The sequence below is a fragment of the Pelobates fuscus genome, chromosome 12 (assembly GCF_036172605.1).
Source record: "Pelobates fuscus isolate aPelFus1 chromosome 12, aPelFus1.pri, whole genome shotgun sequence".
Classification (NCBI taxonomy): Eukaryota; Metazoa; Chordata; class Amphibia; order Anura; family Pelobatidae; genus Pelobates; species Pelobates fuscus.
The window spans coordinates 11,566,678-11,591,412 of record NC_086328.1 but is presented as its reverse complement, the minus strand read 5'-3'; the positions used below and the strand labels follow the sequence as shown (position 1 = coordinate 11,591,412).

Below are 24,735 nucleotides of genomic sequence, written 5' to 3'. Positions count from 1 at the left end.
TTCGATTATATGCAATTCAGGAACATATAATATTTTGCAATAGAAGTATAATCTGGAACATTTTAGCGTTATTCCTGTACTGACGTACTGTATAACCAGAACACTTTCTTAACAAATACCACTCCGCTGAGAGGCTGCTCAAGGCACACGTTACTCCTTTACTTGTATTTTAAGACCCTAATTAATCCCAGGCCCTGCGTGAGAATTGAGATACTGAATGACCCGATTAGGATGCTGTAAGTAAATGTAATGTGTGCAAGAGGCGAAAGTATGTCACAACCAATACATATAGCCCCCATCCCTCCCCCCCAGACAATTACTTCTTATTGGTTATAATATAGTGGGTTTGTTAACACTATAATACATTCCTATCCGAGCACAGGAAGGTAGTATTGGGAGGAAGAGATGCTCTGTAGAGCCCCTGATTGATGTCCCTTGTCTCTGGCTCCCCCATTTGGATGAAGGATGAAAACAGTTACCCAAGATGATAGATCCTTGTAGCAGCCTCACTACGAATACCGCTCTGCACAAAGGGTTAAAAGCTCCGCTGGGCGCTCATGCAAGGATTTTGTGAGCAGATGGTGAAGGATTAATGGCCGATGAGTGTAGGGCTAAGCTAGGTGGGGGGGGGGGCATAGTGCAGCAAGGGAATGTGAAATGGTAGCCTTGTGTTAACTCTATCACTGCCCGCCCAGCAGATCATACAATAAAACCTCTCCCTAAAGATCTACGTATATTGTATTCCTGAGACCCTACTTCTGAGATGTCCGTTACATTTTTGCATGCTGTTTGTTTTGTGTTTTCCTCCTAAACTAAGAATTGTGTTGAATTGACAAGATTTGCAAATTTCGGGGCAAGAATAAAGATTATTCAACTGAGCTATTTCTCCCACTTTTTTAACCCTTGCTAATTGCCCCAAATTCCTAGTTCACTGATTTAACCTTTAAAAAGCTACTGATTACACATTATGCCCATCAGAGAAGACCCATGAAGTCTATGGACATGGCTATAGCCAGGCACTTGTAATATACATCGATTGTGTGGTATACAAGGTGCTGTGCATGTCATTATGACATATAGAAACAACATCTATGCACCTGTCATGCCAGGAAATATTAGGCAGGGGTTAAAGGTCACTTCTCCTGGGGTCACTCCAGTTAGTTTGGTTAGTGACTTTGCTCTAGGATACGGTTTCTCTCCTAACAAAACATGCAAAGATGAAAGATATGGGATATTTGTTAAAAAGCAATTCTGGAGGCAAAGGTCAAAAACTGGAGCAGTTTGCAGGGACATTCCATTGGTTTCCATGGAGACTGCTCCACATATAGAACTTTACCCCACAACTGATCTTTGTTTCCAAATCTCTATTGACACAATTAAGACGATCACTTAACCACAATCATGGAGAAATGGCTAGGGGACTGTACATATTTACAAAAAAATTCGCCAGTGCAGCTATTTTGGTTTTAGTTCTGTCATTTTGTTATAAAATAAGTATTTCCCTGACCAGTTACCTAAAATTACGAGTTTAGTGAATAATCCCATCTTGTGTCTAGGCAGACACTTCTCAGAAGATCTCTGATACTGTAACTCTGTCATAAAGCTTTACTATTCTAAATATAACTTGATTTAATTATTCCTCTCGTGTACCTAACCTCCTCATACCATCAGCTCTTTAAATGTGAAATTGAATCACAGTGTGAGCTTTAACCCCTTAAGGACACATGACATGTGTGACATGTCATGATTCCCTTTTATTCCAGAAGTTTGGTCCTTAACCCCTTAAGGACCAAACTTCTGGAATAAAAGGGAATCATGACGTGTCACACACGTCATGTGTCCTTAAGGGGTTAAGGGGTTAAATGTCCTCCCCCCCAATCTACGAGTGTTCTGTGAAGGTGGGCACTTAGATTGAAAATGTGGAACTATCATTTATTGAAATAGCCAGCTGGCTGTATTTGCCCAAGGGGCGCATGAAGTCCACTCAGCCTATTGTGCTTGTACCCTTTGTCTATTTGGCCTTATCCTCTGTATTACCACAATAATCCTCGCGTTGACCTCTATACAGCGCGTGTGACCCAGGTCTTGCCGCTCGAAAGCCTCCAGTTTATCACGGTAATTTGGTGCAGTGTGTCCTGCTTGCTTTCGCATTGTTATATTGGAACGTTTCAGCTTCGATGTGTCAGCGCTGTGTTGCTTACCCTTCTGGCACACACAGCATTAACACCTGTCAGAAGGCCCTGCACCTAACTGCGGATGGGCAAACTTTGCTTCCTTAGACCAACACAGTGTTGCTCACAGTTTATTGCACTTTGTAGATTTATCACACTATGCTGAAAGGTGAACATTGGCTCATATTAAAACCAAATCCATATCTCGACAAATACAATAAAGTGGAGTGTTTACAAGGAGGGCTGGAGATTGGGCTAATAACACATTCAGGATCTTAAAGTGTTAACCAGACTATGGCTCATCAGCGTGTCTGCGTTGGGCTCCGTGTAACAGAGCAAGGCCAATCTGCCTGTCTCTCACCTGCTCCCGTCTGGATGTCAGCAGGCAGGCACATTCTTGCTGGCAGAAGCCTTTGTTTGCTCCCCTACCACAGCCCAACGAGTTTGAACAGTCGGCCCTTGGCATGGTGACCTTAGCAGGTGTTTTGAGAGGGATAAGCTGAACCTGCGAGTACTTGCCAAGCCGTGAAAAGGCGGGATGTGTTAACTCTTTGTAGTTCTGACATTTGTGTGCAGCAATCCCTTTCATTCTAGAGCCGAGTGCGTGAGAATTGATTGGCGCTTTGCTTCCCCGTTTCCTGGCTAATTTGTAATCTTTTCTTTTGGCATTGTCTTCAGAAGAGCGTCATGCCTGTCGTGGGCAAGCTTCCGATGTTAATTGTCTTCACATCCACCCACTCTTTTCTAGGAGGCTATCCTGCACATTTATCCTGCCAATCCTGAAAATTGGTATTTCTTGACATGACTTATTGACTTTTAATATTCAAAATACCCCAATCCATCATCCATCATGTGTTGCCAACTATTGCACGTCTCTCCTTAATGTCAGTCCTCCTGCAGTTAAATACTCCCCTGTGCTGTGGGACTGTTTATAAATTAGTAGTTTATCATGAAAAAACCTGAATGAAACTGCTCAGTAAGCTGGAAGAATGGATTGAATCAACTTGGCAAATTGTGTTATTCGTGTAATTTTGCATGAATTAAGCGATTTGCAGGTACATGGCCATAGTGCAGGCGCTGTCATAGAAGGCTCTGATAGAGCTGTACACGTCACAAATTACTTTTAACTGCGAGCATAAATGAGATCATATCATACAGGGATGACAAGCCTAAAATCCACCTGTGATTGGAGAAGGGGGATTATTAGTTTTATATTTAAAATGTTCACTGTTGAGTAGTGTGCTACAGAGCAAGCCTGCACCGTAGCCTGGAATGATGGAGTTAACTCCCAGTCCATCAATTCGGGCAAGTATCTTCAAATTCCCAAGCTGTTAGGATTCCGGCTCTGCCCTTACCTAAAGCAACCACTCCTTGTTTTGTGTGTTGGTATCCGGTGAGGGAAACCGTTCACGCTTGTGGCCTGCTACGCCACCTCTTTCTTCAAGAGTGCACCTTTCCCGTGCCCACCCCTGCAAACCACCCTCATGGACAGTGCCCCTCTCGTTGTGGATGTTTTAAACTGTGGATGACTAGGGTTGCAGGCCACATCCTGTCTGACATCAGGCAATGCCCCACACAGAGACAAGTTCCATCTCTGTCCACTGACCACTAAGGTGAGCAATATGTGACTTCTGCTAGTATCACATGACAGCAGGCTCTGTATTGTTTCAGTAGATTCATAGAGATCAGGTTAAACTCTGCATTAACGTGTTCTATTGGAACCTTTCTACGGAACTGTTACTTACCCTTCTGGCTCGTAAAGCATTAACACCTGTCAGGGGAACCTGCTCCTCAGTGTGGAGGCGCAAAGTTAATATCCTTTAGATTAATCAAAGTGTTAGTTACAGTTTATCGCACTTTGTACGTGTATAACGTGTTCAAATGTCAAATTTACCTAATTTTAAAACAAAATCCATGTCAGCTGCAGCAAAGTGAAAGCATTTGGGTCGGGAGCAGGTGACTGTAAAATAACCCATTCAATAACCTAAACCCGGATGAAATACATATTGTCATTGCTATATATATATATTTTTATTATCCCGGTTTAACAGTACTTTTTATTTGATTCTTTAAAGGGGAACTATCATGGGGGAAAAAACAAAACTTTTTATATGTTTTTCATATTTTTTAATTGACTGCTATAGGCAGCCAGACCACTTAATCTCAAAGAAATGGTCTGGGTGCAGTGGCCCTGCAGTTTTGGTCCTGCAGTGTAAAACATTGCCATTTTAGACATACGGTAATGTTTACATTGCAGGACTAAACACACCTCCAGCGGTTGTTACACTGGCAGCCACTAGATGGTGCTCCACCTGTGAGAACCAATAATGATTCTGTTCTTTCATGTAACCTTTTCTGATGCTTCTGATAGAGAGCATTTTTGATTGGAGGAGTGTGGCGCTCGTCGTGCAATGCTTCGTGCCCAAGTGCTTCTCTCTGAGAAGCATTGGGTTGGTGGACAGGTTGGAAGACGTCCACATGCTTGCTGTCAAAAAAAAAAAAGGAATTGCCACAACTCTCGGGGCTGGAGAGAAAATAAGTATATTAATGTTGAATTTTTTGGAAAGGATAGGGGATAGTCAGACGACACTGTAATGGCCGGTAAAAGCTATTCCAAAAAATAAATAAAAAAGTATTGTGTTTGGGACTATATTATATTAGGTGCGCAATGGCTATTACTTTTTAGATTTAAAAAATATTAAGATTTTTGTTCCCTGTTCTTTCTGTAGAATGCACAGGGAACACAGCAGCTCTCACCGAAGGGAGGGCAATTAACCAAAACCTCAGTCAGGATTATTCCTTAAAGAAAATATTCTCCAAGTAACCAACTTTCTCCTTAAAGGGAGACTCCGCTGCCTGTCATAGATAAAGGGTTAAAACCTCTGCCCTAGTTAAGTCCTTCCACGTCTGAGAGGGTTAAAAGCTAAATTCTTCACTTCTGCTTCTGTCTGCAATTTCTGTAACTGCATCCCTTCTCTTTCTCATGAAATGTTACTTTTTGTTAACCTTGGTATTCTTAGATAAGCCTCTCAAGTAAGTAATGTGTTGCTTTTTTCATGTACACATGCGCAGTAGACTTATGCCATTTGCTATATGCGATGCTCTCTCGATAAAAGATTGAGATTGATTTTTGAACTACAACGAAGTAAGTCTGTGGTTTTCTTATTGGGTCTTCTGAGCGCTCGATCTCCTAATTAGGAGCCCCTGGTTATCTCTTGGATTATTGATCCGTTATGAATTGCTATATCATGCCAAAATACAAATGAATAACTGTTTATTAGATATACCCCTAATGAAAATATGTATGCATTTAATTATGCTTTTTTTTTTTTTTAATGTCAAATTTTAGCAATGGGCAGAGCTTCAGCAAATTTTCAAAGTGTCTATGCCTTTTTATGCATGATTACAAAAACTAAGGCTAATTTTAAAAAATAAATAAAACCATAGAGGAACAGGAAAAAAAAAAAACCCTGCACATTTTCTTAATGAATATTGGATCTATGATCACAGTAGGTTCAGTTCATCATTCCCCCTCACAGTTTATCTACCTCTGCACCAGACTTAAAATTAAAATAATTTTTTTTTATATATATCTTAATATGTTCAAAGTTTGCACGCAATATGTCTCAAAATCCCAGATATCGGCGTTCTGTAGGAGTTTTTCTAGGAATGGAGATGAGCCATTGTAATCTATAATTCAGGGCTCTGTTAAGCAGGTGAGCTATAGACTTGGGAAAGGATTAAGCTGGTATTCCATCACAGGAGAGCTGTACACAGACACCAGCTCGGGAGGAAAGCTGCTGATAAATGGCAGCATGGGGGAGGCCTGTGCTAACACAGTGAAATTAATGGGTGCTGGATGGGAGGACAGTGGATCAGTTGGATGAATTCTGAGAGGTTCTGTCTGTATGTTTTATCTGTGATTCAGGTTTTTTTTGATGATGTACATTGCTACACTTGTGTATATGTGTACGCGTAATAGATGTAAAATACTGGTATATGCATGCCTAATAAATCAGATTTTTATATTTAGAATGGGTGTATGTGTGTGTGCATTACATTTTTTTTTTCAGTTTTTGGATGCTTCTGTAAAGATTGATATAACATTGCTCAGATTTTGGGCGCTGTATAGCTGCCTGGCACCTGATATTTCAGTGCGTCTACAAAACATACGTACGTGTGTAAAATCCACGCGTCCTACTCACTGCTAGTAAACTGTGATACAATCTTTATATTTATATTGGTTCCCACCCTTTCCTTCTGCTAGCATTTCCCAATATATTTTAATAACCATCAAAACAGACAAGTATAATGACAGAGCTTAAAAAGTGAAAATAACGCTACGTGCGAGTTTCCTACAAACTCTGTTAGTATTTAAAGTTTCTTCATAGAGGAAAAAAGAAAAATGTATACAAAATTTTAAAAGTGTCAGTAATATACTATGAAGAATACAACATGCGGTAAAACACCATTGTCGTGACTGTTGAGCAGTAAAAATAAATATATATATATATATATATATATATAGTCAAAACAATTTATTGAAAAGGTTTTTATTTTTAGCCGTAATAATCATTGTAAAACAATAAAAAAATATGGAATTAAGAATATAAATCCAAACAAACAAAATGAACGGTGGGTGGGAGGGGGGAGGGAAATATCCATCCATTATAACATTGATGATAACGTATGCTTTATGAAAAACACTACATAGTGTCAAATAAGGTGTGAAAGCACTCCACCTGCACCGGTGATAAATATATATTTATATGTATATATAATTAGGTATTTTTCCCATTCCAATTTCTTACAAACCATAAGGACAATATTACCCTTCTAAACAAAGGTGTTGGTTTAAAGGAACCATGTCTATTTTTGCGGTGGCCCCATCTCTAACCCATTAATCAAGATTATAAGCACCTTCTTCTTGAACGGTGTTCAATGTTTGTTAAATGGAGCCATATGAAGGCTCTTGAACACGTGAGTTTGCAATGGCACATTTTCTGCCACAAATCTGTCAGTGTACTGTGCCATCTGCGCAATTTTTTTACTTTTCATATGAAATCATTGCCTCTTTACACTGCGTATCGCACAATATTCGTATATTGTCAAGCTTGAATGTGTCTTTTTTTGGGGGTGATAGTTTAGCTTGGATGTAACTTCCTTGACTATTGAACAAAAAGATCCACCCAGGTTAGGTTTAATAGTTGTATCTATTGTATCTATAAAGGTTCCAGTTGCCAGTCTGGTGCTGGTGTGGGAGTGAGAGACAAGTGGCCCCCTTTCTGTTTTAAAGGAGGGGGTGTGAGAAAGGGGTAGACTGGTGTCATGCTGTGAAACCATAACTTACAGAGAGACATGCCAGAGCACTAAAGGAGTCCTGCATTTTATGCCTGTCTATAAATCAGTGGGCGCTGTCCTCCAGATTGTCTGAAACTGCCGAGCCCATATATTAGGTAGAAGTGCCTGGTGAAATGCACTCTGCGTTTTTAACCTCGATTCTAGGCGAAAGGGAACATGCCTTCCACGCAGAACTCCTAGTGTTCCTTACTAGCCTTTTCACCCCAGACAAATTATAGAAAAATGTTCAAAAAGTGTGCACGTTGTGGGGGCACCTAGTAAGGAATTCCTATAAGTGATGGCACACATTGAGTTTTATAATGAGGTGACCCAGCCACTGGCAACATTTTATAACCCGCACACATGTCTGTAGCAAGCTGTAAAACTTTAAGAGATTGTAGCAATCTGTTGAATACAGCTTAATTTGCGTACAGGCAAGAGTTGTGATCTCATAGGTGGGTGAGGCGTACGGATGTGTATGTATACCCTTGTATTCTTCAGCATTATTGTTTCTACTTTTCAAAGCTCTACACATGTGTTCTAAAAGATGTCTTTGTGTAAATGTAGGTAATATAACACATAGTCTGGTGACAGAGTCCCTATTGCCTGCCTCCCTTTTGAATGTGACTATATCTCTTGGTCCGTGTTGGGAAGTTCTATCCCTCCTGTGTGTTTAGTTCTGCATGGCTTGTTAATGGGATTCCGGAATGTCAGAGCTGCCCACAAAGGTTAGGGAAACCATGAATCAAAGCTGACATCAATTAGTTGGTGGAAAGTAAGAGCAGCCTCCCAGCAAGCTTGTCTTTCAATGTATATTCCTCTCTCCTGCTTTGCTGATGGTGTTTAGCAAAATCCCGGAGCCATGGTTCAAAATGACTTCCTTGGTGGAACTGCTGCCAACAATAAATCAAAATGATACTTTTCATGGGGATAGCCTATTGTCAAGACAATAATAAAATGTTTAATGAAGTAATTAGGATTAGCAAACTGATTCATTGCACAGGTGAAGAAATTGATTGTCTGTCGGTCCGTCCCTCCCGTAAATATTGTGGTGAGAAATCATACTACATTAAAACTCCCCACAGGGCAAATAGAAAAATTACTGTTGTTCATCACATGCATGGACTTTGGGATAGTTGTAGAAACCTGATTTCTCAAGTATCTGTGCTTAAAGGGATACTACAGTGTTAGAAATACATATCTGTAATTCTAACACCATAGTGCCCTCTGGGCCCCCCACCCCGGCATGTTAAGGGTTAAACCCTTAAGTCACTTATCCATTTCAAGCGCCGATCTTTCTTGGTGCTCGGTCTGTGCTCCGCCACCGACGTCATGGGTGGGCTAATGCGCATGCACGGCGAGTGTATTAGGCCATCCAAATAGGAAAGCATTACTTCAGTGCCGAGCTATGGGGACTTCACAGACGCTGGATGCCTTCATGCAGAGTGTGAGGATGTCCAGAGTCATTTAGTGGGGCCTAGAGTCCATTGGCATCCAGGAATTGCCTCTAGTGGCTGTCTGACAGCCACCAGAGGCAGTCTTAGTTTCTCAAAAACTGCAACGATATACATTGCAGGATTTAGGGGGACAGTGACACTTTTTAAAACACAGGTTTTTTAAATACATTGTACATTTTATTGTGATCCAAAATGACCAGAAGCCAGCAATAGAATGCACGATTTTGGGTCTCATGAGCATGAATGGTACCGGTTCTGTTTTGGAAGTTCAAGTCTCTCTGAGAGCATATAACCAAGTGCCAAGTTGATTGTGGTAAGACCAAACAAAATAATAGTCCCTGCGGTGCAAATAGAGAAATTAGTGTTGTGTTTCAACTCCTTTTAGTTATTGTGGTTACAGAGAGAGCAGAGTGCAACTTTCTGATGGTATACTGCGGTCTGGCAGCAGAGGGCAGCACTATGCTTCTCATTAGCTTAGGCTTTTAAGCACCAACTTAAATGTACAGCCTTGCACTGTAACACCGGACTAAACTGAACCTGTCTGTTCATATTTCACAGGATATGATTTAGCAATAAAGGAAGTATATGGTCTGCATATACCCCCCCCCCCCCCCCCCCCCATCCCCCTCTCTCATCTGTGTACGTAATACTCCATTTAGGAAAATACTGCCAGACTCAAAAAATGTGAATGTTCTAGTGAATTTATCTTGGTTTACATCTCTGGTCCCTGGTAAACAAACTAGGCTGTAAGTGAGTTAATTTCCATTTATGTGGTCCTTTTGAATGTCTTCATTAAATAATGCAGGATTAATATAAAAAGTATACATTTCAATCCAACCTATTCCTGTGTTATAAAATCCTATTATAGAGATGATCTATGAGGAAATATGAGGTATATTGTGTGCTGAGCAAAGGGCAAATCTATATTTCTCGAGGATTTATGATGCCATATAGTGAAACTAGAAATCCAATGAGTTATGTTAAGGTGTGTGTTGTTTTGTTTTTTTGTGTATTTTTTTTCCCCCAATTCCAGCAAAGTGCAGTTTGACATGTTTCTAAAATCACACACTATGCAGGGGAGAAAATACACTGAACAGTCACAACATTAAAACCATTCACAGGTGAAGTTAATAATGGATTACCATGAGTGGTACCATGGCACCTGTCAAGTGGTGGTACATATTAGATTGCAAGTAAACAGTCATTTCTTGAATTTCAGGTGTTAAACCAGGAAAAATTGTCAAGTAAAAAGATCTGAGTGATGGCTAGATGACTGGGTCAGAACATCTCCAATACGACAAGTCTTGTGGAGTGTTCCCAATATGCAGTAGTTGGCACCTTCTTAATGTGGTGCAAGGAAAGACAACCGGTGAACCAGCTTAAGGATCATAGGCGCCCAAGGCTCTTTGATGCACGTGGGGAGTGAAGGCTGGCACGTCTGGTCGGTTAACATAGAACAGCTACTGTAGCTCAATTTGCTGAAAAACCTAATGCTGGCAATGGTAGAAAGGGGTCAGAACACACAGTGCATTGCGGTTTGCTGCATAGCCACAGATTGGTCAGAGTGCCCATATTGATCTCTGTCCGCCGCCAAAAGTGCCTTCAGTGGGGATGTGAACATCAGAATTCGACCATAGATCAATGGCAGAAGGTTACCTTCTTTGATGAATTGTGTTTTTTCTTTTAGATCGGGTGGATGGCTGGGTGTGTGTGCATAGTTTACCTGGTGAAGATATGGCACCAGGATACACTATGGGTAGAAGGCAGGCCAGCGCAGGCAGTGTTATGTTCTGGGCAACCTTGTAGAGCACTTCATGGCAATGGTGATCTCTGACGACAGTGGCCTCTTGTAGCATGATAATGCATTCTGCCACACTGCAAAAATTGTTCAGGAACGTGAGGAACATGACAAAGCATTCAAAGTGTTGCCTTGGCCTCTAATCCAATTGAGCATTTCTGGGATGTGCTGGAACAACAAATCTGATCATGGAGACGCCACCTTGCAACGTACAGGGCTTAAAGAATCTGCTGCCCATGTCTTGGTGACAGCTACCACAGGACATGTTGACGTATGTATAACGTTAGGAACACAGGTTTGTATTCCTAACGCTATAGGGTTCCTTTAAGAAGCCACAGATGTATTGAACACACATTAAGAAGCCAGATGCCGTTATAATGCATATCTAAAAGCTAGATATTTTAAAAACATGTGAGTTAATTAGGGCAATACTCTATCCGTAGGTGACAATAGTATACACAAGTAAAGCTCTAGACCTACACCTTTAAGGTTATGGTGGAAATTAGTTCTCAGTGTGGTAACAAATAATGCATGTTTAAGCATATATCTTGATAATACCCGAAAGCTTCACACTACGTAAGAGGCTTACTGATCACGAGACCATAAATACCATAAAAAAATTAAAATTATGTAGTGTTGCTGAAGAGGCAGTTAAGCAGACATGTGAGTCTAGAAAATTGGTATAGATGGACAATGCAAGGTTCCGGTAAGTCCTACATCCGTAGGCCCAGTTGGTAGAGAGCCCAGATTAAACGGAGTGACTTTAGATGTGTCTCACTGGTGCGATGCCGTTATAGTAGGAACTGTTGGCGAGACCACAGATCCAGGGAGAAGTTTCAGTATTCAGAGAAGTGCAGCCAATTCTTGTGCACCTCACACTCAGTATTTGAAACCGTTATGTTGTAAAAATCAGTGCCAGGTAAAAGTTTGTGTGCACGTTCTGTGAGTTGGGTTGGGAAATTTGTTGGCCTTTGAAACAAGGTTTCTATCTTGATTGCAGACATGAACAGGACTTTGTCTTCTGTAGGTTGTTAGCAAACAATTTAGATTGCTCTCCAACCGTAGACAATTTTGGTAGGTGGAACATTTAAGGTGTATAGGTTTTACTTGTTTGGGTAACATGAGGGCACCAAAAAAGCTAGCACATAAGGCGGGGTAATACAGAAAGGACAACGTCATCCTAAATACCTCTGATTTTTAATTTCATAATGTCTCTGTTCGTCTAACGTTTCTATGTGGACAATTGTCCTATGTTGACTATGTTAAACCTCGTCATCCTTGTGCTCCAATTTTACCAACACATGACTTATATCTCTGTCTCCAATTTAAGCATAACTGCTGGGTAGGTATGGTACAGACACTCTAAAAGGGGTGTGAGATAATGAACTCAGTGATGAAGTAAGTAGGGAAAGATTTGTCTATAAGTGTGGCATTTCTGTACTACTTAACTATTTTTAACTTGAACCTCGAAAAAGGGAACTTTGGCAAGGTTTAACTGCTTGTCACATTTTTTTTTAAACAGTTAAAATCTGGGGAAGCCCAAAATGGCACACACAACTTTGACTGCTGCTTAACACACGAAGCATCGTGATTAATTTCGTTCTACCCTCATTAACTAACTATTTGTACAATAGTAATGTACCGTGCATAAAAGGCAACTTTACACACCATTGTTAAGATGTAAAGCTATAGAGTTAATTTTCATCCATTGGAGAACTAAATGTGTAAACAAAGGCATCATTATCACCTTTTTCATCATCATTGAGGGATCTGGGAAATAATCTGACCTGAAGCTTAATGTAATTTCTCTTGAAGTCAATTAATTACATTATCCCATCAATTTGGCTGGTTTGTCCTTATTGCATTTTAACATCCTTTTCTGTGGCTTAACTCGGCTGATTAGAATCAGCACGTCCAGTGGGCAAAGTGCAAGAGGTGGGTCTGTTTACTGTCACCCCCAATTGATGGTGGCATGGAGCTCATGGACGGTTCCTGAGTACATAATGTGTTCCAGCTGCTGGAAGGAAACCGTCCGCTAGCTAGGGGGATTGACTGTGAGAAATCCCAGATAATAAGAGACAGGGATTCAAGCAGTTTATTGACCTAGCTTCAGCACGTCGGCTTTTAAAAATGTTCCTTATTCCTATGCCAGACGGGAACGTACAACGTTGTCTGGCATTTGACATAAAAGGGAACAAAACAATCACGCCAAGGTGCCTTTCTGATTTCAAGAAGCGATCCTCTCTGATGTGATAGGCATTGATTAATAATCCATATTGTTTTTTTTTCCGTTTGTTCTTTTTCCTCCCTCCTTTCTCTTGGAAACGTTCTTGTTGTGTAGTTATATTTGCAGGATGTTTCCCTAAGATTCACCAATTATTTGCATGCGTGCAAATTTTGTGTGTACTTGTGTCGATATAGAACTTCCTCTCTATGGAACTCTGCCAGGATCATTCACTAACGTGATAAATCAAGGTGAAATCAAAGTGAATTCTGGCCTTCACTCTGGCCTTCAATTTGCAATCCACTTTGACTTCTCACTTTAGTGAATAACCCAGCTCGTCTCCTTGTGCACGAGGGGAACAAGTAGAGCAGATGGGAGGAAACTTTTTTCTGTCTGCATTATCTGCGGCCTAGAATAGATCATACATATTCTCGTTGCCATTTTTGGCTATATTTTAGGAGTGATAGGCCTCTTAATTTTAAATGTTTTATTTTAGCAGGAAGGGGATCAGGTACAAACCTCTCTCACAAACTTCATCAGCCACTCCCCTTGTTTCCATTTTTGTTGTAACAGTAGCTAAATATGTATATTTTAAAATATACATATTTTAAGCAGAATTTGTCTCTCTAGCTGTTTGGGCCAATGGAAACCTTCAAGATTGACTGCTGAGAGATTTGCCCATAATGTTCAGGATTTTAAGCATCGGCATTGCCAAGCTTCTTGAGGTTGATACCTTGACGGAAGAGAATTCAGTGAAGTTTAGACTCGTACGTCAATAATACAGGGAGTGCAGAATTATTAGGCAAGTTGTATTTTTGAGGATTAATTTTATTATTGAACAACAACCATGTTCTCAATGAACCCAAAAAACTCATTAATATCAAAGCTAAATATTTTTGGAAGTAGTTTTTAGTTTGTTTTTAGTTATAGCTATTTTAGGGGGATATCTGTGTGTGCAGGTGACTATTACTGTGCATAATTATTAGGCAACTTAACAAAAAACAAATATATACCCATTTCAATTATTTATTTTTACCAGTGAAACCAATATAACATCTCAACATTCACAAATATACATTTCTGACATTCAAAAACAAAACAAAAACAAATCAGTGACCAATATAGCCACCTTTCTTTGCAAGGACACTCAAAAGCCTGCCATCCATGGATTCTGTCAGTGTTTTGATCTGTTCACCATCAACATTGCGTGCAGAAGCAACCACAGCCTCCCAGACACTGTTCAGAGATAATGTGTACTGTTTTCCCTCCTTGTAAATCTCACATTTGATGATGGACCACAGGTTCTCAATGGGGTTCAGATCAGGTGAACAAGGAGGCCAAGTCATTAGATTTTCTTCTTTTATACCCTTTCTTGCCAGCCACGCTGTGGAGTACTTGGACGCGTGTGATGGAGCATTGTCCTGCATGAAAATCATGTTTTTCTTGAAGGATGCAGACTTCTTCCTGTACCACTGCTTGAAGAAGGTGTCTTCCAGAAACTGGCAGTAGGACTGGGAGTTGAGCTTGACTCCATCCTCAACCCGAAAAGGCCCCACAAGCTCATCTTTGATGATACCAGCCCAAACCAGTACTCCACCTCCACCTTGCTGGCGTCTGAGTCGGACTGGAGCTCTCTGCCCTTTACCAATCCAGCCACGGGCCCATCCATCTGGCCCATCAAGACTCACTCTCATTTCATCAGTCCATAAAACCTTAGAAAAATCAGTCTTGAGATATTTCTTGGCCCAGTCTTGACGTTTCAGCTTGTGTGTCTTGTTCAGTGGTGGTCGTCTTTCAGCCTTTCTTACCTTGGCCATGTCTCTGAGTATTGCACACCTTGTGCTTTTGGGCACTCCAGTGATGTTGCAGCTCTGAAATATGGCCAAACTGGTGGCAAGTGGCATCTTGGCAGCTGCACGCTTGACTTTTCTCAGTTCATGGGCAGTTATTTTGCGCCTTGGTGTTTCCACACGCTTCTTGCGACCCTGTTGACTATTTTGAATGAAACGCTTGATTGTTCGATGATCACGCTTCAGAAGCTTTGCAATTTTAAGAGTGCTGCATCCCTCTGCAAGATATCTCACTATTTTTGACTTTTCTGAGCCTGTCAAGTCCTTCTTTTGACCCATTTTGCCAAAGGAAAGAAAGTTGCCTAATAATTATGCACACCTGATATAGGGTTTTGATGTCATTAGACCACACCCCTTCTCATTACAGAGATGCACATCACCTAATATGCTTAATTGGTAGTAGGCTTTCGAGCCTATACAGCTTGGAGTAAGACAACCTGCATAAAGAGGATGATGTGGTCAAAATACTCATTTGCCTAATAATTCTGCACTCCCTGTAATCACTGCTACTGTTACCTCCCTGGATCATTTGGCACCCAAGGCGGATCCTATATTTGGCACCCCCAGCTTAAAAATGTAAAAAACACGGAACGTTTTTAATGTATTTAGCACCGAGCTGTGTTTGTGTGTTTAAATGTAAGCATGTTTTTGTATGGAGTATGTGTGAGTGAATGTACGGGTGTGTTTGCACGTATTGGCATTTGAATGAAGGCGTGCATTTTTCTGTAGTGTGGTTTTTGAATATGGTGATGTGTTTTTATGTAGTGTTGACATTTGGATGCAGGGTTGTATTTGTGTGTAGTGTAGGCGAAATGCTGAGATGTATGCACATATACTCACACTGGCACACTGGAACACAGACACATAGGTACACACATGCAGTTGCATAAAAACAGTCATACACAGATACAGACAAACACTGGCACACATACGGTAGAGACACATATACAGACACACTGATACAAATAGATACACACACTGACACATACAAATACACATATGCCAACACACATACTGATACAGATACACATGTATATGTGTGTGTTTGTATAGTGGATGCAGTGTGTGTGCGTGGATAATGGTGAGAGGGAGGGAGGGGAGGGCTTATGGGGAGAGGGGGAGACAGACTATACCTTAATTCCATGGTGGTCCGGTGGCCATAATATCCGGTCTGCAGCTCAGCAGAGCTGCAGACCATGAATCTTGCGAGACACAGTCAGTGTTGCCGTGGTAACCCGCGGCAACACTCTGATTGATCAGATCTCGCGAGACACATGGTCTGCAGCTCTGCTCACTGCGGCGCTGCTGACCGCTGTCTGCGATGGGCGAAGGAGGGGCATCTCACCCGGCAACATATCCAGCAAGCTGCCGGCCCCCCTCCTGGTGTCAGGTCCTCGGTCAGTGACCCAGGACCCGACACAGTCTGCCCTGGGCACCCCCCTCGTGAGTGGCACCTGGGGTGAACCGCTCCCCCTTAGTACGCCACTGGCCCCATGCTATTGTGTTTGGCAGTTGTCATTCTGCGACCTCTTATTTAAATGATGCCTTCCCTTAGGTTTTTTCCAAGCACGAAAACTACTTCAGCATATCGTAATGGTTGTGGGTCTAGGAGGCTATGTAGTGGTTTTGGTGAATAGCTGTTGCCCCTTTAATCGGCAATAGTTACATTTGTCCAAGAACACTCGTCCCTTAAGACCTTTTTTTTTTTTTTTTTTTTTTAAATGTCACCGTGTTTGGCATAAGCGCATGTAGCACGGTGACACCAAATTAATGAAGATTACTTGAGACCCAAAACCCTCTGCCTCAGCTAGAGAGGTCATAATGTGGGACTTTCACTTATCCGGTAAATATTTGTATGGAATATGCTCATGCTGTGTACTCGTAGAGTGTGCAGTGCGAGCCTGGGAGCTCTGGGTAAGTTATGACCGTGCTAAATCTCCGCGGCACTATCGACACAAATGATTCACTGCTGATAGGGTTTGTGCTTAATAATAGTGTCACATTTTTTAAATAGGAAGGGCTATGTTTAACTTTAGTTTTCAAGTACTTTATATCCTTATAGTAGATGTTCTTACCCCACTCAGTGTTTCTCATGTTATTCCCCAGAGAAACGATAAAAGACTAAGATAATCTTTGCTGGAGCAAACCTGTAGTTACGAGGGTTAAAATATTTAATAATTAAGAAAACATTTGCCTTAAAAGATTTTTTTAACACAACTTTATTTCTCTCAGAAATTTTGACTACCATACAAGCCTTGCAAAATGTTAATGACTGCTGTGTTTCATGAGTATTTGTGCCCCTAAACCAATTTTGTTTTTTTTCTCGGTTTGGTGTCTCAATTTGCACCCTGCGCCGTACGTCCTGTGCATTTAAAGTGGCATCCAAGGTGACTGTTGCTCTCATGCCAGTTGATTGTCACAAGGTCTCTGGTAGCACCAGCTGAGAAGCCAGAGGATGAATTAAATGTTCATAAACTAACATCGAGGTGCTTGAAAAAAGTAGGCCAGAGCCATTAAACCTCATTAATGTCTAACACTTAGCAGCCGCACTTCTGTCGGCCCCGGACACCGGTTTAATTTGATGAGTGTTAAGGGAGAATTAGCGATTAATTGTGATAGCAGAAGCCCCGCTTTTATCTTGGCACTTAGAACCGCTGCTCTTTGAAGGCACAAAGACCGGCATTGTTGTGAGAATGATAGCTTGCCTTCCACGCCTATGCCCATCCTTCCTTCCAGTGTTTATAATCAGCCAGCTGAGCTGCACTTCGGTTACTATGAAGGAGGAATAAAATGCTTTCTATTAGCTGTTACTGGGAAATGGTGTAGAGCAGCGGGGATTTCAGCAGCATTGTTTTTTTTTTTTTCTTTTTTCAGAATATATTTAGGATAGGCATTCTACAGGGATATGCCAAAACCCAGGTCTGTATTTATCTCCTAATACAACCTGTGTTTAATATGTTCGTTTTAATCATTTATATAAAATTACAATAATAAGTTGTAAGTTCATTACAGATATTCTTTCCCTCTCCCCTAAACTGTCACGTAAATGGGGTTACCCATTCCCAATTTGTCACGTAACATTATCATATGCGTACAGTGTTTTTTCTTGCACTCCATCAATGTCCCTTATTTGACTTCAGAACTTACATCCTTCCAATCTCTCAGATAGGATCCTGGCCACTGACTCTGCACAAGTTACACATACTGATGGTCAGAATTACTAATTGATCCAGCACGTGGTATTGTGTCACACTGAGGACTAAATTTGTAACGTATTACCGGGCCTTAGAATGGCCGGACTTAACGCACAAAAGAATAGTCCGGATACTTGCCGAGGTCAGGGGGCACAGAATGAGACACAACGATAAGGGAAAGCCAGAAGTCAGTGATACCAGTCAAACGAAGCCAAAGTCAAAAATCAGAACATAAATGCTCAGAAACACACCATCGGACAACCACTAGGGAAACCACGACAGGGCAATGAAGAAAAGTAATTTTGAGCTTAAATAAGCGCTTTACATTTCTGATTGGCCAAGAATGGCCTTTGACCCCAAAAGGTGTGTGCGCGCGTGTCCTGCGTGACGCTACATGCACGCCGACATCGTCATTAATGTGGACAGACTGGTATAATTTGCCGTGGATCCGCAGCGGCCGGCGTCCATTAACATGTTGCAAAAGCCGTTAGTACAGACGCACGACCGCTGGGTGCAAATACCGCAAGGTGAGGAGGAATATGTTACACTGATACAGTCATGCATGGCCAGCTTTAAATTATCTTAAGCCATTGTTACAGATCAAGTGTCACAATGCCTGTCTTTCTCGGTGCCATCCAATCATGGAATGGATGTCTCTTTTGTGTTCTGATGCACACCCACTCATTCTAGCTTCCTGGTGCCTGATTATGACATCATATATGACATGGAACTCTTCTATTGGTCTCGTTTTATAATGTCAGTCTGTGTGGTGCTCTTTGATGATGTATACACACTTGTGACATCATGGCCCTCTGTAACCAATCACAACCCTGTAGAGGGTATATATACTTCCTGGTTGTCCTTGTTTCCTTGTCCTGTCGCGGTTTTTGTTTACCCGGGAGTATGTTCTATATTACTTATTATTACGTTTTCTGACCATGGCTTGTCGGCCCATTCTTGATCTCTGTAACCCTGGCTTTGGCTTGTTTCTCGATTCTGTGTACCGCTGTAATCCCTAACCTCAGTTTAACAATTCTGTTTCTGCTTGCAGACTTTCTGACTGTAATCTCAGTGCTATCCCTGCCACTCTGAGGACCGATACACATACCTTTGTTGCTTAGATCTATGTTTGTGTGTTGGGTCCGGCCAATCCTGACATTAATTAGTGGAAGGGTAGTGACCAGCTCAGTACTTTTTTATTTATATATATAATAGCAATGCTAATATGACCTAAACTGGTACCTAATAACAAAGCAGGTCACTTTTAAAAGCTGCTATATAAACCAATGCATGTATTTTATTATTGATTTTGAAAGCTGTGGAATGAAAAACTGCTATCGTATAATCCAACTTTGGTACCACCAATTGATGAATGGACGTTCTAGGATATGTAGTCCAGACGTCTGCAGTCCCAAGCGTAGCAATACATGCTTTATGGTAAAGGCACTGTTAAAATGCTCTTGCACGCCCCCCATGATAGCCCAGAGCCTGAGATTTGCACGAACGCTCGCTTTTTTCAGCCGGGCCTATTGGGAACAAGCACATCTGGAGCCATTTTGTCTAAGCAAACTCAACCCTTTCTGTAAATACAGTCCATCCGACTCCTGGCAGGAGATTGCCCATTTCCCCCTCTGCTGTTTTAAGTCTAATCCTTCCCTCCTTCTCCCTTGTTTGGGAGGAAAAGAGTATTTGACCTTACACGATGTCAGCATTTCCTGCACCGGGTAATCCCTCAGTGTATGCCGGCGCACTGTGCCAACATTCCACACAAGGAGTCATTTTCTCTGACATCGTCTTGCTCTCTCAAAAACCTGGCAGGCATTCTGGAGCGGAATTCAGAAAGGATTCCACAGAATACGGACCGTACAGGTGAAGAAAATGTAATTCTCTGTATTACCAGATAATTATTATGTAATAACTATATAATAATTTGTTTGACCAGAGTACCTGCTACTCCCATATAGGAGTATGATTTTATTGTTTATATAGCTCCAATGTATTCTGCAATGCTGTATAGAATATAGAACATATTCTGGCAAACACTGTTAAAGTTCTGCTCCAAAACTGCTTAAAATGTAGAGCGTTGAAGGATATTTAAAGGGACACTATAGTGTCAGGAAAACCGCTCTGCTACCCCTTAAGCTTCTCACCCTTTTCCCCCGCCGGGCTCCCTTACCTCTCCTCCCCCGCCGACGTCAGCATCCTTGTCTTTTTTTTTTTTTTCAATGCTTTCCTATGGACGCTCTGCGTGATTGAGGCATAATATGCCTCAATCGTTGCCGATGTGCCACTAGTGGCTGTCCGGAAGGCAGCCACTAGAGACTGGATTAACCCCAGATGTAAACATAGCAGTTTCTCTGAAACTGCTATGTTTACATCACGCAGGGTTAACCCTAGAGGGATCTGACACCCAGACCACTTCATTGAGCTGAAGTGGTCTGGGTGACTAAAGTGTTTCCCTTTAAGTGGTAATTGTTGTTGTAATGGTCTTAAAATACCACTGTGTGTAAATGGGCTGGATTCGCTGAACCTGTGTCAGAGATTTAAAGGAACACTATAGGGTCCCGAACACAAACACTATTGGGCCAGGAATACATGTTTAACCCACCCCCAGGCCCCATAAAAGTTAATAAAACTCACCTTATTTCCAGCACTGCACCGGCCAGCCGGCACTAGCCCTGACCCCTTGGTAACATCATCAGAATTGCAGATTTTTAGCCAAACCAATGCTTTCCCATAGGGGATAGCATTGGATTGGCTAAAAAAGGCAAGGGGGCAGGCCCAAATGCCATTTTGGCCAATCAGCACCTCCTCATAGTAAGGCATTGAATCAATGCATCTCTATGTGAAAAATGTAGCGTCCCTATGCAGATCGTGGAGACGCTGAATGGCAGGGCTGCCTACTGTGCAGCACTGACCCAGGAAGCACCTCCAGTGGCCATCTGAGAAGTGGCCACTTGGAGGTGTCCCTAGGGGCAATGTAAACACTGCCTTTTCTCTGAAAAGGCAGTGTTTGCATGAAAATGCCTGAAGGCGATGATTATACTCACCAGAACAACTACATTAAGCTGTATTATATACATTAAGCTGTAGTTGTTCTGGTGACTATAGTGTACCTTTATTAAATGCTGAGCATTTAATTTAGACTTACCGGTATTCTAAAATCCTTCCTTTGGCCTAAGCAACTCAACATGTTGTCAGGGCTAATGCTCAGGACTCTGTTTTGTGAATTAAGTACTGTAAAAAGATAAATAGCTATATCTGTAAGGTTTATCCCTGTTTCACTTGGACCTACCGTGAACCTGATATTTTATTTTGATAGCAGCTGGCTGTCCTAATACTCAGCCTTTTCTGGTTTGTTTAGAATGTGCCTCTATAAATAAAACATTGGTCAAAGATCCAGAATTTCAAAGGCAGTTTTTTTATTTTTTTAATAATAAACATTAAAAGATTAACATAAATAACTTAAAAATAATAAATAGCTGGAATTTTAAATTCCTGCATTTGCAGCAAGTCCACAGGTTTTACATCTTCTGTAGTAAACACTCGCCAAGCCAGGAATTGATTTAGTCAATAATGATGCTTATTTAAAGCGGCACTATCATGGCCGCATGCGTTTTTGTTTTTTAACCCCCCTCCCGACTCTAATACATCTAATAGCCCCCACTGGCCGCCCCCAAGCCCCCCATATTACCTACATTTAATGTTTATTTTCTGCCTGGACCTAGGTCCTGGGCGCAGCCATCTTTGTGTGGGTAGATGAAGTCCATGTGGGACACGTCATCTACCCACACTAGATAGCGCTGTGAAATTCTCGCGCATGCCCATTTCGGCATTCGGACAGGAATTTCGACCGTTCATTTGTCAGCAAGACGAATGAATGAATAGAAATTTTAATCTAACAAATACCGCATGTTGGTGTTTGTTCGTTTATTACAGCTCCCTCCTTGTAATATGTAAAAATAGAAGCATCAGGGAGCTTCCATTTTTAAAAAAAAAAAAAATTTACATTTAGGTCACCCCCCCTATTTTCATGTAGGACCCCCCCACCCACCGCTCATCAGTTGGGGCCAGGGGGAGGACCTATGCTCCCTCCCCATTGTCACTAGGGCCGCCGCTCTGTGCTAAATACAGGAGTCCACCGCTTGGTGAGCGAGACATGCAAATGCCTCCTTGAGTTTCTTGCCCTTTCATTCGATTCCTGATTTACAGGGAGCTTGCTGGGTTGTCGGGTGCATATTCCCCATGGAGTGGCGTGTGTTGCGTAGGAATTCAGGCGGTCCATCTGCGTGGCTGGAGCTATTTTGTGGAGGTCGGCTATTCAAAGTCCCCAGTCTCTATATCTTGGCTAGGCCCCAGTTGGCTGCCGGTTTTACCCACAGGGTGTTGGGCCCTAGGTGCTTAGATGTACCTCGGTTCTTGGGCCTCCGCCTTGCAGGTATCCGGGTTCTCTGGTGCCTCAGTTTTCTTTGCGTCAAGGGGGGCGAGGGGGTTTGAGGTGTGTGAGTCTCTGATATCGGTGCTTCCAGGGTGTGGACATGCTTTTATCTTGCTTCTATTGTCGCCCAGAATTTGGCAAGTATGTCATCCAGCTTGCTCAGGGTTTCGGCTGTGGGCGCCGCCATTTTGGGAACCACGTGGGCTCTCGCGTGCAGTTTTGCCACTATGGAGGAGCGATGCGTGGTCTCCTGAGACCGGGATGACCCCCCCGGTCCAGAAGGGGGAAGGCGGGGGAGTGCTGCTGTGAGGTACAAGATGTGGCGTCTGGAGAGCGGCCGTCCCTCCGACGCCAGTCAGGCTTGTGGTCCGCAAGAGGCCGAGGTCCGGTGTACCGGGTCAGGACAGCGTCAAGATTGGTACTTTGGTACTGTTTGAGTCTCCCGGGTCCTCAGGGTTCTATCGAGCTGTTTGTGCGATAGTATGGCTGAGGTAGCATGCGGGAAAAGGCTTAATTTGCAGGCTTTGGTCAGGAGCTCGCCCTGCGTGCGTCCGCTCAGCTTGCCAGTTAGCCCCCCCCCCCCCCTGTCTTATGTTTTAAAGAAAACTAGAGCAGAAAGGAAACATAGAACATAGAAACATAGAAAGTGACGGCAGATAAGAACCATTCGGCCCATCAAGTCTGCCCAATTCTCTAAATACTTTCATTAGTCCCTGGCCTTATCTTATAGTTAGGATAGCCTTATGCCTATCCCACGCATGCGTAAACTCCTTTACTGTGTTAACCTCTACCACTTCAGCTGGAAGGCTATTCCATGCATCCACTACCCTCTCAGTAAAGTAATACTTCCTGATATTATTTTTAAACCTTTGTCCCTCTAATTTAAGACTATGTCCTCTTGTTGTGGTAGTTTTTCTTCTTTTAAATATAGTCTCCTCCTTTACTGTGTTGATTCCCTTTATGTATTTAAACGTTTCTATCATATCCACTCTGTCTCGTCTTTCCTCCAAGCTATACATGTTAAGATCCTTTAACCTTTCCTGTAAGTTTTATCCTGCAATCCATGAACCAGTTTAGTAGCCCTTCTTTGAGCTCTCTCTAAGGTATCAATATCCTTCTGAAGATACGGTCTCCAGTACTGCGTACAATACTCCAAGTGAGGTCTCACCAGTGTTCTGTACAATGGCATGAGCACTTCCCTCTTTCTACTGCTAATACCTCTCCCTATACAGCCAAGCATTCTGCTAGCATTTCCTGCTGCTCTATTACATTGTCTGCCTACCTTTAAGTCATCAGAAATAATCACCCCTAAATCCCTTTCCTCAGATGTTGAGGTTAGGACTCTATCAAATATTCTGTACTCTGCCCTTGGGTTTTCACGTCCAAGATGCATTATCTTGCACTTATCCACATTAAATGTCAGTTGCCACAACTCTGACCATTTTTCTCGTTTACCTAAATCATTAGCCATTTGGCTTAGAGGGAGAGAAGAGGAAGCGATTGGGAAAAGGTAAGTTTGGCATGACAGTGCCGCTTTAACAGTCCTAAAGAGTTTATTCTGCAATTTGGTTTCTGAAGTTCAGATTTTCAAGTTCAGTTGTCTGCTTGTTATTGCTTCCTCTTACTTTACGGTGTCTTTCTGTCCAATCCCTGACTTTTTCTCTGTCTAACCTCCTCTACCTTTCCTCATCTGTCTCCCTCTGCCTTTATTTCTCTCTCTGTCTCCCTTGTCTTTTTCATCTCTCTCCCTACTTTTCTCTCACTGTCTCTCCCTGCTTTTCTCTCACTGTCTCTCCCTGCTTTTCTCTCACTGTCCCCCCCTGCTTTTCTCTCACTGTCCCCCCCTGCTTTTCTCTCACTGTCTCTCCCTGCTTTTCTCGCACTGTGTCTCCCCCTGCTTTTCTCGCACTGTGTCTCCCCCTGCTTTTCTCGCACTGTGTCTCCCCCTGCTTTTCTCGCACTGTGTCTCCCCCTGCTTTTCTCGCACTGTGTCTCCCCCTGCTTTTCTCGCACTGTGTCTCCCCCTGCTTTTCTCGCACTGTGTCTCCCCCTGCTTTTCTCGCACTGTGTCTCCCCCTGCTTTTCTCGCACTGTGTCTCCCCCTGCTTTTCTCGCACTGTGTCTCCCCCTGCTTTTCTCGCACTGTGTCTCCCCCTGCTTTTCTCGCACTGTGTCTCCCCCTGCTTTTCTCGCACTGTGTCTCCCCCTGCTTTTCTCGCACTGTGTCTCCCCCTGCTTTTCTCGCACTGTGTCTCCCCCTGCT

At 42.3% G+C, this 24,735-nt stretch overlaps 1 protein-coding gene across 3 annotated transcripts in view; it reads left to right on the top strand.

Annotated features, from left to right (window-relative positions):
• Nucleotides 1-24,735, top strand: part of GSE1 (Gse1 coiled-coil protein) — a 330,654-nt gene that overhangs the window by 105,517 nt on the left and 200,402 nt on the right. The window contains exon 1 of one of the 3 annotated variants that reach the window (XM_063437943.1): nt 3,767-3,784. The exons of the other annotated variants lie outside the window; for them this stretch is intronic. The gene's annotated coding sequence lies outside the window, so the exon portion shown is untranslated. Of the gene's footprint in view, nt 1-3,766; nt 3,785-24,735 lie in introns of those variants that run through there. 3 annotated transcript variants of the gene reach the window in all.